General features: G+C 46.4%; 1 long non-coding RNA gene across 2 annotated transcripts in view; it reads right to left on the bottom strand.

The window, feature by feature from the left end:
* The window catches only part of LOC310894510, a 40857-nt gene extending 24165 nt beyond the window's left edge, over positions 1-16692 (bottom strand). Inside the window, exon 1 of one of the 2 annotated variants that reach the window (XR_014579971.1) lies at positions 253-16692. This is a non-coding gene — a long non-coding RNA (uncharacterized lncRNA). The remainder of the gene's footprint in view (positions 1-252) is intronic. The other variant, XR_014579972.1, reaches the window with a different exon arrangement.
* Between the last annotated feature and the right edge of the window lie 1700 nt (positions 16693-18392).

Below are 18392 nucleotides of genomic sequence, written 5' to 3'. Positions count from 1 at the left end.
GTATTTACAACAGGCAAAGTCTCTGTAAATTACAGTTATCTGAACGTTCTGCTGGTCTGGATCCACTGGTGACACTTATTTTTCCCTTCTCTCCTTCCACATACTAGGCTTTGCCAGCACTGGTCCCATCGTGCTGCCCATCAGAAAGAGCTGCAGAGGGGAGAGGCTGAGGACATTCACTCCCCAGAGCCTTTGACAGCACAGAAAAGGGAGAAAATGCCACCTGCTACCTGATGGGGACTAATTTCCTACCTGGAAAATCTGGTTGCTAAACATCTGGCCTGACAGGCCAGCGAGATGGCTTCCAGCAGAGCTGGGGAAGGCAGCAGCAGCATGCACTGCACTGGAGCCCTTGACCACAACTCAGCAGCACCAGGCTGCCCACAGAGAGAGCAACAGCAACAAACCCCCTCATTTATCCTAAACCTCTCGTACCATAATCCTCTGCAAACCGTGCCCAGGGAGCTCAGCAGCACCTGTGTGTAGGGGAGGGAGGAAAAGCTCTTCCCCAGGTGAGAACCATCCCAAAATGATGGGTGCGTTGTGCGAGTCAGGACCTCAAGCTGCATCGTGGCAGCCTATGTTTTGCAACAGCTGCATGCTCAGAAATGAATAATCTTGCATTATGAACTAATTGTTGTAAGCTGGAGGTTGTGAGGGGATGGTCTGGGAGATGGGGAAGCTAACAGAGCAGTGCACACACATGAGACAGCACGAGGACCCCTGGGTGTTGCAGCTCAGCCTCCTGCCCCTGTTTCTTCCTCTAAGGCACATCACAAAAAGAGACACAACCTCCATCCATACTTTGGAAACAAGGAGACTGATCTGATTTTGCCTTTTTTTTTTTTTCATGAAATTGAATGAGCTTTTTTAGCAGTCTGACAACAGAGGCTTGGCATTGTCACCATGAAGCATGAGAAAAACCATGAGCCAGGTTTGGAAATCATGAGATTGGCTTAAAAAGCAGAAGACTTTTTTTTTTCCTTATTATTCATGCATCTGTTTAGAAACAATACACATTCTTTGTGTTCAGCTCCAGCCCTCTGAAATGTCAGGGACTGGGCTTTTAAGGAAATTTATCTTTTTCAGCCAGAAGGAATAAGAACTTACTTCTTTTCTCTTCTGCGATTCTTGTGTGGTTGCACGATACAGAGCTCTGGGCTTTGGGGTGGGGGAAGGAATAAAGACTTCCATGGGGCTCACTGTCAAATGACCGAGCTCCCTGCTCTCACCACGTGGCTGCACAAGCCAAGAGCATCCACACTGCATGCACACACACAGGGCACACGGGGAAATCAGGGCCTGCCTTCCTATTTGTCTGCAGCGTGCATTAAGTGAGGTTATCCTCCTGCACAAGGCGAATTTCTGCCCAGATTTGTCAGACCTGAGCATATAGACATGAGGAAACGTGGAGCCACAGTGGAGCCCACCAGCATCCCTGTGTGGAAATGCAGTTGTCAGGCTTGAGGTCTGCATCTCACCAGTCTCAAAAATGAGGTGCTAAAGCCTTCCTGTTGCTTTGATGTAAATGTTGTGGCTGAGAGTCATTGCAATGGGTCGTGATATAAACGACCCCAAAACATTTATCTGCCCAGGAGAAACCCCACTACAGTTCTGGTGTTAGGCAGAGCCCATCCCCTGACACCAGCTAATGCATACAAGCAGGACCAGAGTCAGGCCCTTCATCAAAGAAGTGGGCAGCTTTCTCCAAGTCTTGCAGTAAAAAAAAATAAAAATAAAAATAAAAAATGACCATTGGTTTGCATTAAAAAGAAAACATAAACTTCTTCTGAAGCATTCAGCCATGGAAAAGCATTTATGTGGCTCCTGGGATCCCTTTCCTTTCGTCAGACTTCACATGAAAAGCCCTCTCGCTGCTTCCCATGTCAGCATTAACTCCTCCAAAGCAATCGGCACCAAGGGTGGAAAGCAGAGCTGACGGGAAGGGAGCAGCAGTCGGTGACTTACAAGAGTGCTCGGGATCCTGCCTCGTGAAAGGTAGACAAAACCTGAAGGTTTTCTGCAGGTCTACCTGCACGGGCGTTTCTGCCTCTGATTATCCACTGCGCCGGTCTTCCAATAGCACTGGAATTGCAAAGCTAATTGCACTGTAAAAGTAACGGCCTATGAAATTTTTAATGGAGCAGATTGCACTTATATTTTTTTCCTCTGTGGTTCAATATACTTTGATATCTTTTCTCTCTCGCAGCATTTCATTCAGGCTTACAGTGGATTTATACAATTGCTTTCCTCAGCGCTATAAAGGCTGGACCGCAGGACGGCACCAGCTTGTTTTCCAGCTGGACCCAGGCAGCCGAAGCCCACAGCTGGGCACTCAAGTGTTTTGAGGAGCATCCAAAAATACATCCTCACCCCCGAACCACTGATACATAGATAGGTGAAGCAGTCATCACAACACAGCTGGCATGGCATAGCGCAGGCTGGGGACGAGAGGCACAGGAAGGCATGGCTGCTGGGCTCCTCCTGCTCCTCCGCTGAAAATACTGAAAATACAACCGGGAAAGGGAAAAGCAGGGGAAAAAACAAAACAAAAAAAAAAAGTAAGAGCATGTATGAGGGACAGAAGCCAAGCAACATTTAAGGTAGGATGAGGATAAGTTTTAAAAGTCACAAGGAGCACTGTGCTAGAATGCAGAAATAAGAGGTGGGGGCATAGTGATGGCAACAAGTTCTGTGCCAACCACAGCACTCAGGGTCACATGAATACAAAAAAAACCAGGGCCAACGGAGGAGGAGAAGGAGGAGAAGTACGTGAGGTATTGGAGCTCTGCATATGGGGTGAGGACAGCCAACCAGCACAGGGATCCAGGGATGTTCCTTAGAAGACATCAAAATGAAACATTCTCTTAGTTGTTTCATATCAACGTTGTGAAATTCCTGTTCCCTCTGAGATAACAAAGTGTTCCATCTTCCATGCTGCCTCGGAGAATTCCTGGGTGAAGAATTCCAGCTCCAGCCAGTCCTAAATATCAGCAGACAGGCTGTGAAGCACCTGCCGAACCCACTAGAAGAGATGGGACCTCCTCAGTGCTGTGTGTTGGTTGAGATAAAGAGCAGCGAAAAAGAATGAATAGAAGGACTGTAGAACGCCCACACTCCAAAATTAGCCATCACCCTAAGCATGATCAGCCCCAGCCTGAGCTGAACACATCACCCGATGAGGATGATGTTCAGTCCAATGCTCCAGTCCCAGAGCCACCCATCTCTGTCACATTTGCAGAGAGCATCAATTTTAACAGTATAGCATGAAGCTTTCATTACTAGCGCACGCAAACACGTGTGCGATTCAGATATATTCTAATAGACAGCTCTGGCCCATGACATTCCTGCAGGTCAAAATTAAAATAAAAGGGAGAGACACGCCGTGAGCCTCTGGTTAGACTCCGGGCTGGCTCGGCGCAGAGGCAGCCTGCAGTTAATCAGCCTTCTTTCTCCACTAACTGTCACTGCAAACAAAGGCATTAGCAGAAGGTCTGTAGGGAGCATTGAGATAATTTGGCTGGCTGAAGAAAAGAGAAAGAAAAGAAAAGCAAAACAAAATTACTGAGAAATTTACTCGCGCTGACCTCTCCATAAATATTTAGATATAATCATCATTACCTTGGAGTAAATTAAGTTATAAACAGTCTCCACAATTGCTCATGATGAATGCATATCGGCATCAGAGAGCACTTTATTGCAAGTTAATGTGGAAACGGAGCACCTCAATCAATCAGGACGCAGAAATGCTGCCGGATGATATCAGCCTGTCTCACCCTATTCACGCTGGGCACTGTACGCTTGCCCACCCGGCCCCCCTGCCCCCGATGTGTTATGTTAACAAATACACATCGAACCGATGGCAAGGGGTACGTATGTGGAGCCAGAACAACAGGGGAAGTACAACACGTGTCCTAGGATGTGTTAGCGGTACTATTTATGCTACAGTAATGTCTACAGGGACCGAGGATGTGCCCCCCTGGTGCTGAGCTCTGTACATAAACACAGCCAGCAGCTTCCCTGGGGGGATCCATCCAACCCGACCCAGGCACCCACAATGGGGATGTCCATGGCCAAGCTAACCAACCCCCGTCAGCCCCCTTCACAGCCAGCAGACAGAAATCGGCACTTTCGGAGCTCGGCTTTCCAGACCTATTCGAGACGTCTAGTGGAAGCAGAGACCAATCGTGCCCCGGGCTCCTTCGGTGCCTTGGCTCCATCTCCGTTTGGGAGCCCCGGGTGACTGCTGCTGAAGTCAGCATCTGCTCTGCGGATGACGATTTGACGAGACGAGTCCCATCCGCTCCGACCGAGAGGTTTAGAAAAAGCAGACAACCACACGGCAGGCAAACGGGAATCGTCTCCGGGCTGCGTTTTTGGACGTGAAACCCATGGAGCCTCGCAGGGCCGATGACTTCCCCGAGAGGTTTTTCAGAGCCCAGCTGCCGACGAGGAGAACGGCAGAGGGAGCGTGCTGCAGAGGAACTCCTTTGCTTTCAGAGTGAGAGCTGAGAAGTCAGGAGCTTTGTTTTCCATTCCAGCCACCACGTATGAGAAAAACCAAAATTGTTTCACACTCTGCCCCCTTGGGTCACCCACCTCCATCTCCTTCCCACCCAAGCCAGCGCAGTGGCACTTGCATGGCAGGTCACCCAGTGAGCTGTGCAGTGGCATTGCCTGGTAAAGGCAAGATTTAGGATTTGACTACTTCATGACACCTACCAATCACCCTCACTTTCCCCTTGCCACCACCCACAGCACCCAGAACCTAGAGGTGCTGCACACACAAGACTAGAAAGGGATTTCCATGCTACAAGGTAGGAAGGAATAGGGTATAAGACAACCGGTGATAAAAGTGTTTCTAAAAAAAGGAGCATGATCAGAGATTTCATTAAGGCTCTTGACTTCAGCAAGGTGGTGAAACTTGTGAGAGAACAAAGATTTGAAAATGGAGGGTACGTGTGCCTAAACTTCTTAAGAAAGTCATTGAAATAGGCCCTAATACCGCGAAGAGCTGAACTGGGGTCAATTCAAGAAATCAGTGCATCATGCTGTGCTAAGGTTCTTAGGAAAAACCATCTTCATCTGGTCTTCATCTCACTTCAGGGCTTTTTCTTATGGAAAAACTTTATTTCCATTTCCCATTTAAAAAAAAAAAAAGTTATGATGTCCAGTTCATGGTGCTGCTTGGCTCGAATTTAGTGTTGGGAAACAACAACAGCAACAGACTCAACAGATGAAAAGTGCCAGACAGAGAAAATAATTAAAATGCAAACAAAGTGGGCTGTGAAGATCCTTCTCGCAAGCAGGTATTTATAGCAAGAGGTGAAAGAGAGACAGCGTAGCACTGACTGTCTCTACCCTGTTGCAAGGTGAAATAAAAATACTCCTCCTCTTATCCTTCTTGAACATAGCCTAAATAGAATGAAATAAAACTTTGCTGGTAGCTACCTCGTTCTCTGAGCTGTGGGAACTTTCAAAAAGAAGCATCATGGATGAGTTTGCCACTTTTCCTCCAACGTTACGAATTTCTTCTGACAAGACCTTATCTGCTGTCAGTGCTTCCCTCAGTGCTACAACACCGACCTCCATCTGACAATTTCCCAGCCCAGGACAATTAAGCCCCCTTCCTGGCCGAGGACAGCCTCCGACAGGACTCCCACCAAGGCTCGTTTTGTCACCCGTGTCTCATCCCCACCGAGCCTTAGTCAGAGGGGAAAGAAAGAAATCTCTAAATCTTTTGACACAAGGCAAAGATTTCTATAGATACCAAAAACCTATTGACTGGCTCAGATCAAGGGGTTTTTAATTGAGTGAGCAACGTTAATTAGTAAATCTACTGACTTCTAAACACCACGAGGCCCAGGGCTTCAGATTGCCATTGTGCGAGGACAATGCAGCTTTCAAGGTCTAGAGAGCATTTTCCCTGGGCTGCCCTGCCCCCAGACACCAAAAAGTTTTGCAGCTAATTGTGGAGGCATTTGGGTGGTGGCAATCAGACATCTCTTCAGCTGAGGGAAAGGCTCAAAGGAGTCTTCAGGGATGTTTATCTTTGAAAGAAGTCTGAAAAAGAAACACAAGGTGTTTCTCGAAAACAGAAAGATCAAAGGTAAAAGCATTTGGACGGATAAAATGGCTGCAAAGATTATTACTTCTTAACATAAAAATTACTCAAATCGCTCCCATCTGTCTGCCTCCACTGCCATATGAGAAAGGAGACCAAAGGCTTAGCTCCCAATACATTAAATCCTAATAAATCCACCCATGTTTTAAGTTGTAATACATGAAACACTTTTCCTGGAAAAACTGTCTGCAGACCAGCAGCAAAGGCTTTAAAACATGTTTGTTATGGAATCAGGAAAAAGAAGGGATCAAACTATAGCAGCTCAGCAGTGAAGGATTGCTGGAAAAGCAGAAACTAAAAATGTAATAACGGGAACATGAAGGCAGGAGGAAGAAGCTTAGCAGAAGGAATGGCCTTGCTGGGGAAAATGCACCAGAGTTTATGGCCCCGCTCTTTATTAGCTGAGGAAGTCAATGCAGGCTTCTGGGGAAAAAATAGGAAAGGAAATAAAAAGGAGTTTAAGATCATTTTAATGGTTCGAGGCCAGATTCATAGCAGACCTGTGCTGTGCCCGGGGATCTCACCTCTATTTTTAACATTCCCTGAAGTCTTCCCATGAAGCGATGACCAGGATTCTGACAATGGCCACATTTATCCTGTGCATCTGCCACCGTGCCAGCCCACGAGATCCCACCAGTGGCACACAGCAAACGTTCAAACCATCCTCTGCTTTCGGAGGTCCTGGCCCCCTTTCTGGAGACATCAGCAGCCCTTTTACATCGCAGCAGTGAGTGATGTGACATGGCTGCACATATGAGACACATTTCCCCACCTGGAGACACCCCTTTGCCAAACCGTGGTGCCTTCGTGGTCTTACACAAACTCACACGGGGACATGGATGGGCAGGGGACGTATCTCGGCATTCAGCCCTGGGTGAGGGCAGCCTGAGAGTTTTTTGATGGCCACAACATCTTTGGATTTCAGCTCAAAACTCAGAAGTAGATCCAGGGATTTGACAAAATACTTGTTCACATTTCTGTGCAGGGCTACAACACATTACGCCCCTGGTTCCTGCAAGGTCAGCATTTACAGAGTGCAGCAAAAACAGGACAGTGTGAGTGACACCCTTCCTAGACGTGGCTCTTGCAGCGACACCTTTTTGCCTTGGTGAAGTCAGAGCCCGAAGGAGAGATACCTCCTAAGTCACAGACAGTTTGCAGCCTCTGGTGGCATGGTGGCACTTCACCGAGACACAAAAACATTATTTTATTGGAATTCTTTTGCAGGGTTTTGTTCTCTTGACAAGAAGAACAGCTACTGGCGCAGCAAAAGGTTCTGCTGGGCTGTTTAACGTAATCTAGAGTTAAACCTCACAAGTGGTGTTTCCTATGTCAGCTCACTGCTTCAAATCTTACCTGACGTCCTGCATCATGTATGAGACATCTGCACGACACGTCGGTGGAACAAATCCGTCAGCAGCACGAACTTGCAGGGACAAATCCATCCCTGCTCCAACAGCAGTGGCCTTACCCCAGGGGACCACTTTTGGCCTGCTGGAGTCAAATTGGATTCAGAGCAAGTAGGTCCCTATGTGCAGCTTGGAAGACAAAATGAATGACTAAAATAGCATTAGTGGAGGCAGGAGTGCCTGCTCGGTATGCCAAGATACATCGGCTCGGCTGCGGCTGTGGCAGTCACACTATGTTTAGATTCAGATTGCCACCAATCAGTTATGCCCTATGCAAATCCCTCCCCCAGTATATAAATAAATAAATAAATAAAATAGAAGAAAAACTTCTTAAAACCTATCTTGTGTTATGCCTTCAGGGCAAATTTGCTTTTATGAGCATAAATAATTCATGCATGTTCATTTATTATTAATTAATATTCCATGAACATGCATGGTTTATCCACCCAAACAAAGCCCCACGCCCCGCGCGCCTTCCCTGCAGCCTGACATCAGCTGCTGGCTGCAGCCCGGCTGACCAAGGCATTAGATCAGTACCATTTATCACCTCTTTCTCCCCAGAAGCTGCTGAAAACTTTCTGAGCCTCCTTGCTGGTCACTGGCTTGCTCCATTCCCGGGGCCAGAACAGGGCGATTCGACTCTTCTAGGCTTAAATATTTGGGAGAAGGTGGAAATGTGGTGGCAAGAGGGAGGCATGAGGAGGAGTTAGGATTTTTGGGGCTTTTTTCCATTTCAGGGAGCATGGGTGACTGGTGAGCACGGCTGCTGGGGGTACCCGTTTCACACTCGGTACCCCATCACCAACACCCCCAGCAGCATCACCCAGGTGGAAATATCTCCCATCATGGGGACTCTTGCACGTGCCTCCGGCAACCCTGGTCTTCTGCAATTGGGGTCCCCCTCTGTGCTGAATGCCACATAAACATGGCAAAAGAGAAATCCCTGCCCCAAAACCTTATTTTTTGGATAAAAAATTGAAGCAATTTGGAAAAAAAATAGATTTACAATGACTTTTTTTCCCTTTTGCAGTGGAATGAGTTAAAGGACCTTTTCTGTTACGTTTAAGGTCTGGTGTGTCAGGTATGAAAATGGGGAGAAGGGTTGGAGGAGGCAGGCTCAGCACCATTTCATTGCTTATGGCAGGACCCGTGCCAACCACGTTTCCCTGCTGTGCAGGCAGCTGGCTGAGAGCACACAGGGATTCCCCAGCAAAGCCAGGAAACTAATGAAAATCTCTTCCATCTCAATATAGATCCTCATGCGTTTTGACTCCGGCATCAGTCCACGCCAGAGAGAGGCAGCCGGACTTTTCTTCTTGGTGCCTATCCTCTGCAGATCCCACGCTCGGTGGATTGGCTCTGATGCCTGGATCAGCCCTCGGTGCATGAGCAATGCCTGCAGAGGCAGCACGCATCCTGGTCTGAGGAACCCCTGCTGAGCCCCTCCAAGCAGGGTCAGAGCTGCAGACTCAGGTCCCTGCCAGCACCCACAGGACCCCACACAGGAGATATTCAGCTCTCAAATCTTCACCGGGAAGCAGCAGACTTGTCACAAGCCTCTCCTGGATGCTCCATTCATGTCCCAGGTCTCCAAACGCCCATCTCACCTGCATCCTGGGTTACAGACATGAGGATGCAAGGCCAAGAGCTGGATTTTCTTTATTTGGGCTGAAACATTTCAATCTCTTTATACGGTCCTATGTGAGTCCCGATTTCAAGCACAGGAATGCTGCGAGGAGATAGTAGAAAACTCCCTGTGCGTTAGACACTGGAACAGCTTCAAACCAAGAGTGAGCTGAGGCAAACAGAGACACGATTTTGGCATTTGCTAAGGGCTGAAGCAGAGCGCACGGGGAGAGGTGGAGAAGAAAGCATCACTTACAGGAGATGTTCCCATGGCACTCAGCACAACGGGGACCCAAATCCCTTGATATTCCTCAGGTGGCAAGTGGAGAAAGAGAGAAATGAGAATTTACAGCGATCTATGCACAGTTAGTGCTGGGTCCAAACCTCAGGTCTAGAGCCAGATCTCCTCCTCATCTTCGAGGACCTGCAGAAGGGAGAGGAGTTGGTCTCCAGTGGGTGTGAATTGCCCAATTTCTCCTGTTTCTCTGTAATGTTTTACACCAAAGGCCTGGGTCCAAATTCCCCCAACCTTCACGTGTTTCACAACCAGACCTGAAGTGTGTGACTCCAGCAAATACCCCGGGGCACCCGCCTATCGCCTCGTATTGTTTTACAAATAGAGATACGTTCTATAACACCAAGAGTTACAGACAATTTAACACAGAGGGGCTGCTCTGGGAAAACTTAAAACTGTCATAATTCATCCTCCCCTTCCCCCAGTACAGAAATGAAAGATTAAACCTTGGAAGATTTATTAAACTGACATTTTAATAGAATTTTTAGACTTTCCCTGTTAATAGTTTAAATATAATTGAATTCCATGAAAGGGAGGAATATGGGATAAAGTCGGTGTCTCCCAACAATAAGAGCATTTTAAACACTGTGGCATATCACTACTGCATAATTTAGTCTTATTTGCATGGCCCTTAGAACTGGGAGTAACGAAAACACAAATCTAATTAAGAAAGTGAAAGAATTGCCTCTACCAGCAAACTTCATCACAAGCTCCACTACCACACACCCACCCTCCCTGAGTTACAAACACGAAACAGATGGCAAGAAGGAGAAAAAAAGAAAAGACATCACACGTCAGCTCTTGGAGAGGAAGAAGGGGGGGAGGAAAAAGAGAGAGAAAGCAGAAGGGACAGGATGGATAACTATGCTACTTGACGATGCAGCAATTAACTTGCTGAGGGTGGAATAATTCTTGCGCTGCCTCTCCGGTCGGAGCACTCTCCCAACTTAGCCAAGTAGTAGATGTATTGAGTGCAGCGGAGAGTAAACTAGTTTTCATAAATCCCAGCAGGACTCCGTTTCGCTTTATGAGATTCGTGTGAAAAATTGAAAATTCAGGTTTTTCCAAATGCATCTGTAATCAGCAGCCTGAGCTCTGCGGGTCCCCGGAGGTAACTGATCACAGACAGCACAAAGTAGGGTTTCACAATCACACTGAGCTTCTACACTGCATTTTTAAAGGTTAGACATTAATTCCTGATCAATACAAGGAACAGCAGGCTATCCCCTACCCCCATTCTCAGAATTGTCTTACGTTATTAACTGAGCCATGGCTTTGTCCTAGAATTACTTCAAATCACAACTTGGGGCTGTAAGACTCAAAGTCCCTTTGGATGCTGAGCAGAGGGGGGTGAGAAAGACCCCCAGTACCTTCTTCCCCCATACAAATCCACCAGGTCTTAGTTCTGAGTGGCATCCACATTTTGTTGCAGCCCCATTTTATTAATATACTTTTATCCTGCTGCAGGTTCGCTCAGGTCACTGATGGGTTTTGTCTTCTTCACTCAAGAGGTATCCCCTTGCTGGACTGTTGAAGGCAACAAGGCTTGCTGTGCTTGGCATGGCCCAGGCTGTCACCCAGTTAAACACAGACGGCAATGAAGACCTTTAAAGCTCAGCCATAACCACAGACCTCCTCCTAGTCAATATTAAAACAGCCATGAAATCGAGGGCACAATTCATCCTATTCTAAAAGAAACAGCTAAGTTTAATCAGATGAATCACCCCCTAAAGGTCTGTGTTTCTGTCCATTGTAAGATACATTTGGACCAAATATTGAGAGGCTTTCTTATTCAATCCCCAGAGCACATTCACAAGCATACACATCCATAAACACAGATTTCATATTTTGCACTCAAAAATAAAACCAGAATTTGAAGCTTCTCCATGCCCAACAGTTCTAGCTGGATGATGTACAAACAAGCCACTCAAAGTTATTCTTCATGTCTGAGTATCCCTCCCTTAACAATGTGCCACACTAAACCTATTTTTGCTGGGTTCCTCTGTGCCGTTACCATTGCAAATTTCATTGACACCCAGAGAACTCCCTTGAGCTCTGAAAACAAACAGTGTGTCCCAAGCATCCAGTTTTCCAGCAGCTTAAGAAAAAGCAATCCAGGCTGCTCAGCAGCCTGTAGGGATCAAAAATGTTCTGGTCTTCTCCACACTTGCATATTGGGCTGTTGTTTCTTTCCACTCGTGTGATAGATAGTTGGTGGCTGCTCTTATGTGAAGACCTGATGCAGTTTGACATGGTCTAGGTCGGTGGCAAGAGGGATGCATGCAGGTCAATCAATTAGATTTAGGATCAATGTTTGACTGTTGGCTATGATGGAGAAGGAATCCTCCACCTTCCTTTCCCCTGTGGCAAAACTCCTGGAGCTCTGAAGTTCTCAGCTGGAGACCTGGAGAGAGTCTTGGAGGAGAGTCTTGGACTTCAGGCAGCCTTCTGGGGAGGTTTTGGAAATCTTCACAGATTTCTAGGCAGGCACAGATTCATTAGCATGCACTCATGGTCTCATATTTTTACTGACTCTCTTCAGGGCTCATTTATTCCACTGAAATCAAACACAAGAATTCCCCCAAGGCATCCTTGTCAGATATGAAGTGACTGGGCTACACAATGCACTCTTTCCAGGTACTGCAACAGGTACAGGAAGGTTTATTGCGGTTTTTGGTGTCATATCAATTCATTATCAAAGGGAAATTGATGAATATCCACTTTTGCTGAATTAGAGAGTCTCCTGATGGTTAATGAGCGTGAATAAAACGTTATGCAAATTAGCGGCTGAGAAGGGACTTCTGGATCCGAACTTGAATATGAAACAGGTCATTAATATGACATGTTTTTAACATCTGTTGATTGTTTCAAGTGTTACATTTGTGGAGAAAATGCCTAAGATTCAGTGAGAAGAACATAAGATACCCCTGTGCTCATGTGTGCACCACTCTGAGACCTGTGCCACTCTAGGTGTGAGAAAACAGAGAAATTCTGGAAAAACAAGCAGGCCCCTGCTCCTAGCGAGGAAACTCAGTTTATAGCCCAGATTGCTATTTGCTCACCTGTTCAGCACAGCTCAGTATTGTGTGTGCCTAGCCAGCTGTGCAGAGATCCTCATAAAATATGAATACTTCTTCCAGATACGGCTGGTTCTTAACTTGCGTTTACAGTATGAACAGTTATTGGGTTCTATTATTATTTATAAGCCTACGGTGTGAGAAACCTTTCTCTAATGCTTAAAAAGTGGCAGCTTCCCTCTTGCCCTGAGCAGAAAGACAAGGGGACACAGTAAACCAAAGTGGAACAAAAAATGAGATGTGTAGACATGACAGCCTAGATTTTCTGTAAGCCGTACAGGCAGTCTAAGTGTTTAAAAACAATTAAAACCGGGATGGATTCGGGCTTTGTGGGCTTGGCAGTGTAAGGTACAGTCTGTGTCTTATCCTGTTGGTACAATCCAGTCTGTCTGGGTTCCTTCTCATGGGGTTGCTTGTTTTTTTTTGTTTTGTTTTGTTTTGTTTTGTTTTGTTTTAAGGTTGAAGAACAAGTGACAAGAGCCAGGTAAAACAGAAAAAACACAGTTTCTTTGAACTCAATCTGTGGTGTTAGTAGCTGCGTCCAAAGGGTCCCCGACACATCAGACAGGAGGAGTGGCAAGGTAATATTTTGAGGGAACCTTGCAGTGGTTTTTAAAAATGAGAAATGATTACTGTGACATTCAAAAAAAAAAAAAGACAAAATTGTCAGACTAACAGAAATGTTCCTTTGTGAAAAACAGACATTTGGACACACAGTTGTATTCACATCCCTCACCTCCCCTGCAGCAGGATCAAGACCTCCCAGGAGGGCTAAGTCTGGGTAGGAAATGGTTATCATTACAGGACATTTTAAAATCTGGTTCTCCAAATCTGCAACCTTATGGTCTTGCAGACATTCAGAGGGAAGAGGGTAGGCGGGTGGAAATGAAGGAAAGCTCCTTTCTACCTTCTCCCTGGGCAATGGTTATTGAGCTACCCATATGAAGTGGGCAAGGTACAAGAGGAGAAAAATAATCCATCCAATAAATTGCGAGCAGGGCAATATTCACAGGCTGCAGAAAAAGTGAGTTTCAAGCCACGGTAGTGACACAAGCTTCCATTTCTCCCGTCTGAGGTGACCACCCAACTCATTCCCACTTCAGGTATTTTAGGTGAGGATATTTCTCTCTGACCAGAAATTCTACACATCCAACATAAAGTTTCAGCTTCCCCAAACTACTTTCTACTATCCTGTCAGAAATTTCTACACAAACTCTAAACAGAACAGCATAGGAGCTCTCATGCAAATGAGTACCATCCTCAGGAGAATATAAAAATGGCTTTGTTCTCCTGTCATTGCTTCAGATCCAGATCTTCATTCACATTCGCCATTTATGAAAAAGAAAAGTAAATCAAGTCTTTTGCCAACAGATTTTAAAAGCTGGCACAAGTGGCCCATGCAAACCATGGTCTAGAGGCCATGACACTGATGTTGGTCAGCAAAAGGAGGAAAGCAAAATACGACAATCATTTCAACCTGAGGCACATATCTAAGGAGACACAAATAGGATGACTCTGCAAGAGAAGATGTGCTTCTTCGGAGAGAATGCATGAAATGGCATCGAAATGAAAATTTAAGGAAAGAGGAATAAAAAGGAATGACATTTTGACATCTTCCCAGCCAGGCTCTGTGTAGTATCTGCACTTGCCCATTAGGTATGAAATCTCAATCACTGCATGATGTAGGAGTATTTATCCAATGTGTTGGTCTCCCAGCTGATAAGATGTGCCCAAGTCTTCTATCTCACATGGATAAGGATCACAAAACATACCCTTCACCAGAGCAAGTGAGAGAGCAGAAGAATAGCAATGCAGGTACTTGGGTTGTAGAGTTCTCCAAACAGCGAAGGATTCAGGTTGTAGAGATTCTCCTCAAAATCCAGGGTAGTGTTCTCAAAGCCCTCATTCCAGGTCAGACCCACCTCAATAAACAAGGGTCAAGAAGAGACGGTAACAGAGTTTTTCCATCCAAGGTGCATTGCAGCCCTCTGGATTGACAATCCAGGTTGACATAAGGAATGACAAGTCGTGATAAGGTAATGAAACCTGCAAGTCATGCATCTCAACCATGGCCCAGGAGGTGCTGAGATATCAGGCTACCAAGACCAAGAGTCACCTTATTTCTTGCAAGAGGACGCACAACCAAGTTCAGATGATCCTTTCCAGGGCCCTCTATTTCTCATTCATTGCCTGCCAGCAGTCACCTCAGCAGCTTCATCTCCAGCCTGCAAACCACAGTGGTGGGCTACTATATTTATTTTCCCATCACAATTAACCACTTCTGATTAGTTCAACTAATTACTGGGTGCAAGCAATTATTCTCTGACAGGCCTTCTCAGTCTTTAATGCCTGTTCCCACAAGATCAAACAGGTGAAGGCCAAAAGAAGTAAAAAAACTAAACAAGTGGGAAATGAGGGAAAGAATTAAGAAATCCCTGAACAGATCCAGGTCCTTTGAGACCCCGAGTAGCAAACAGCCGAGCTAATTAGCATGCCTGTTGCCTTGCCAGCATGCATGGAAATTTCCCCTCCAGCCCTTTTTCCTGCAGAAGTTCGTGATCTGGGATACCTCCACAATACAAGCACAAGACAAGATGCATTTGTGCATTCTCATTTCAACACCGCAATGCCTCTTCTTTGAGCAAAATCCAAAGCACTAAATCATGTCTGAGAAATTTTGTTTAGAGGGTGAATTTTGGATCCTAGTCCTCCAAGTGGGGGGATTTTCTTTGCAGCTGAATGAAGACCACTGACAATGGGAGGGATTAGGAGAGAATGGAAATGCTGACAAAGGGATAGCCTTAACTGATGGGGAGCATACTTTTATGGATCTCAGAGGCAAAATCTTTAGGAGGATGCTCTAAACATTTTAATGGCAACTGTATGTTTTCTGCCTCGGATCGTGCTAACAGAATTGAATAGAAAACAAAGTGTTAAAGACATTCATAGAAGTGAGTTTGATCTGTATCAAATTCTGTAGGATACAAGAAAAAAATCCATAGCATGTTTGACAGAGGAGCATATTTGACAGAGAATACTCGTTCCTATCGCCATTGAATTTCATATAATTTTCCCCAAAGAAGACTGCATCCAAATAATAATATCGTGGTTTCCAACTGTGTCTTTTTGCACCTCTGGTGGGGTTTTCAGATGGCTGGTGAGGTCGGCTGAGGTGCCAGCACCACCTTTAACTGTGTCTCAAGTCAGTCCTCTTAGAACACCCTTGTCCATGGTAGCCATGGACACGATGGTTTCTTTGTGATGCAGATGCTTGTTTTCAGAGGGAAACGTTCAACTCTTTGAGCCTAGTAATGCCACGTGTGCCATGGAAGGTTGGACATGGAAAAGGTTTTCTTAAGGAAATCGGTAGAAAACATCATCCCCTTTGGAAAACAAGCTTCCTGAGCACAGCCCTCGTCCCTGGGGACAGGCATCAGACTTGGGTATCTGTGTGGGGTGTGATGAATCCCACCCAAAGCCGATAAATGCAGGCAGGATCATCCGCAGACCAGTAGAAGAAACACCAATCCTGCATGCACACAACTTTAGTACCCCAAATGCACACCCTGCTCGAGAGGGGAAGGGCAGCGAGCGTGGCCAGGAGAGCTCAGCCCCTGGCAAACAGCACCAGGCAGGTCCTCCTGCTTTTTGAAGAAAGACAAGGGGAAGAGGGGGAGGGTTACGGTTAAAGCTAAATTGTCCCATAAAACATTTTACTACAACAAACCGATTAACATTTGACTCTGCTGTAGAATGCTGAACAATGCTACAGGCTGCAAAATGCCTCTCTGAAAAGGCGATGCCAAACAATGCGGTCACACAAAGAGCCCTTGGGGAGGCAGAGGGGCCCCTCTACGGCCCCACCACCCAGCCCATGCCTGCTTTCATCTTCACGCTAGCTACCCATGCTGAAAAGGCACAGGAAAGGTGTTTTGTTTCAAAGTAAAATCCTTCTGTAGGAAGCGTGTGCTGCAGAAAGGCAGGGCACAGCCCCCGTCACGATGGCGTTCTGCTTTCACCGCACTGACAGGAGGCGTTCATTCTTGCAAATCAAAAATACTCCTGGTGTCCTGCTTTCTGCCTTCAAAGCTCTCTACCCATGCATGAACCCCAACAGGCTCAGCCCCGGGGGTCCCTCCTGCCCTGCTCGCGTGGAGGTCAAAAGCATATGGGGTCCAGGGGAAGCACCCGTGCAGCAACCCTGAACTCAGACAGACCATTGCTCTCTCTCTCTCTTCTCCACCTCTGCTGGTACATTCATCTTCACAGAATCGCAGCCTGGTGAGGCTGGCAGCACCTCAGGCTCCCTCGGGCCCATCCCCTGCCCCAGCAGGGCCACCCCGAGCAGGGTGCCCAGGCCCATGGCCAGGCGGCTTTTGGAGCTCTCCAAGGAGAACTCACAGCCTCTCTGGGCAACCTTATACACTTATAAAACTTATATTATACAACTTACATTCTTCTACACTACTGGATGAGTTTCCTAGACCTAGTGAGGAGATTATCCTGTGAACTGGACTGGGGAAGACTAAGTTCGAACTCATAGACTTTTGTAAATATATTCAATGTTGGAAATCAGCTGAGCAGCTACAAGAGTCTCTTATGTTAGACTTGATATTTTCAGTCAGTTATAAGCAATATATTTTCCTACAAACACATATGCACATAACACTTTTCATTAAAGCTCTATTCATACCTTTCCTCCTTTTTCCTTTTTTTCTGCTTGCTGTTTCGGATCACAGAGCTGATCCCCACATGCGTATTGGCAGTAGCCTCTGACATTTGGGGACCCAACAGGAAAGAAACAAGTGGCTGATGTGCTGCCATTTCACCCACCTTCCAAAACACAGAAGGCTCGGGTGGCCAAGAGTTTCCAAAGAAATCCACACATATGGCTGACATCCAGGAGCAGCAAGCCATGGCCGTGGTGGGCACAGGAGTGTCTGAGAGCGGCTGCCATCAGAAAATCAGCATCACTTGGGAGCCTCCTGGGTGGGAGAACATCAGACCCGCTTGTTAGTCAGAGGGCAAGGGCTGATGAAGGCAAGTTTCTTGATGTGTTTTACTGGGGATTTTTTTGTGTGTGTACTCACAAGTAGAAATTCTGGCTTTATCACAGTCACAACGAGACGCCTCTTGCAAAGCATCCCCTCCGCTCCCCCAGGCAGGCAGCAACCCAACAGCGATCAAGTCCAACCTACGGCTCCAGGTCCACCAGAAGCAACCACCATGTCATGGGCAGGTCAAGCAGCACTGGATGGGGGCTTGTTTTCAGGGCTCTGTGTCTGCAGGAAGGGGACTTGCTGTTCATCAGGAGGGAGAGGTACCCGAAGGAACCCCCTCCACCAAGTGGAGCATGAATATCCACACAGGTCTGGGGTGTTTAACATCAAACGGAGAGGGAATTAAGGTGCTTGTGTCTGTGGCTGCTTTACACACTAACTTTTGACAGGATGAAAACATAACCCCCTGTTTTTGCCTTTATAAGCGATACTTGGCTTTTTCTGCTCCCAAGCTTGTCTACTGTGCAGCGTATTTCTTCTGCTGATAAATATTTATGCTCCATGATTTTGATTTATACGAAGGGCTTAAATATCGTAAAGCTGGATATAACCAGCATAAAATAACATAAAACAAAGCACTAGTATCCAGAATGGGGTGGACTAAAAAGGCATGGCTCCCATGGCAGCCAAATTTTGCCCCAGAAATGACCTCTTTCCCCCCAGGAATGGCACAACTTGGCAGCTTCCTGCTCTCTGCATTACAATTGAGATTCCAAAACTGTGTGTATCAAACAGGAAAGGTGTTTGCAGTATTGCCAAGGTTACTAGAGTGAAAACATTGCAAATGTCATTTGCATGATT

This window comes from Anser anser (genome assembly GCF_964211835.1).
Source record: "Anser anser genome assembly, chromosome: 2".
Classification (NCBI taxonomy): Eukaryota; Metazoa; Chordata; class Aves; order Anseriformes; family Anatidae; genus Anser; species Anser anser.
Note: the sequence above shows the minus strand (reverse complement) of the source record. Positions and strands in the feature narration are given on the sequence as shown.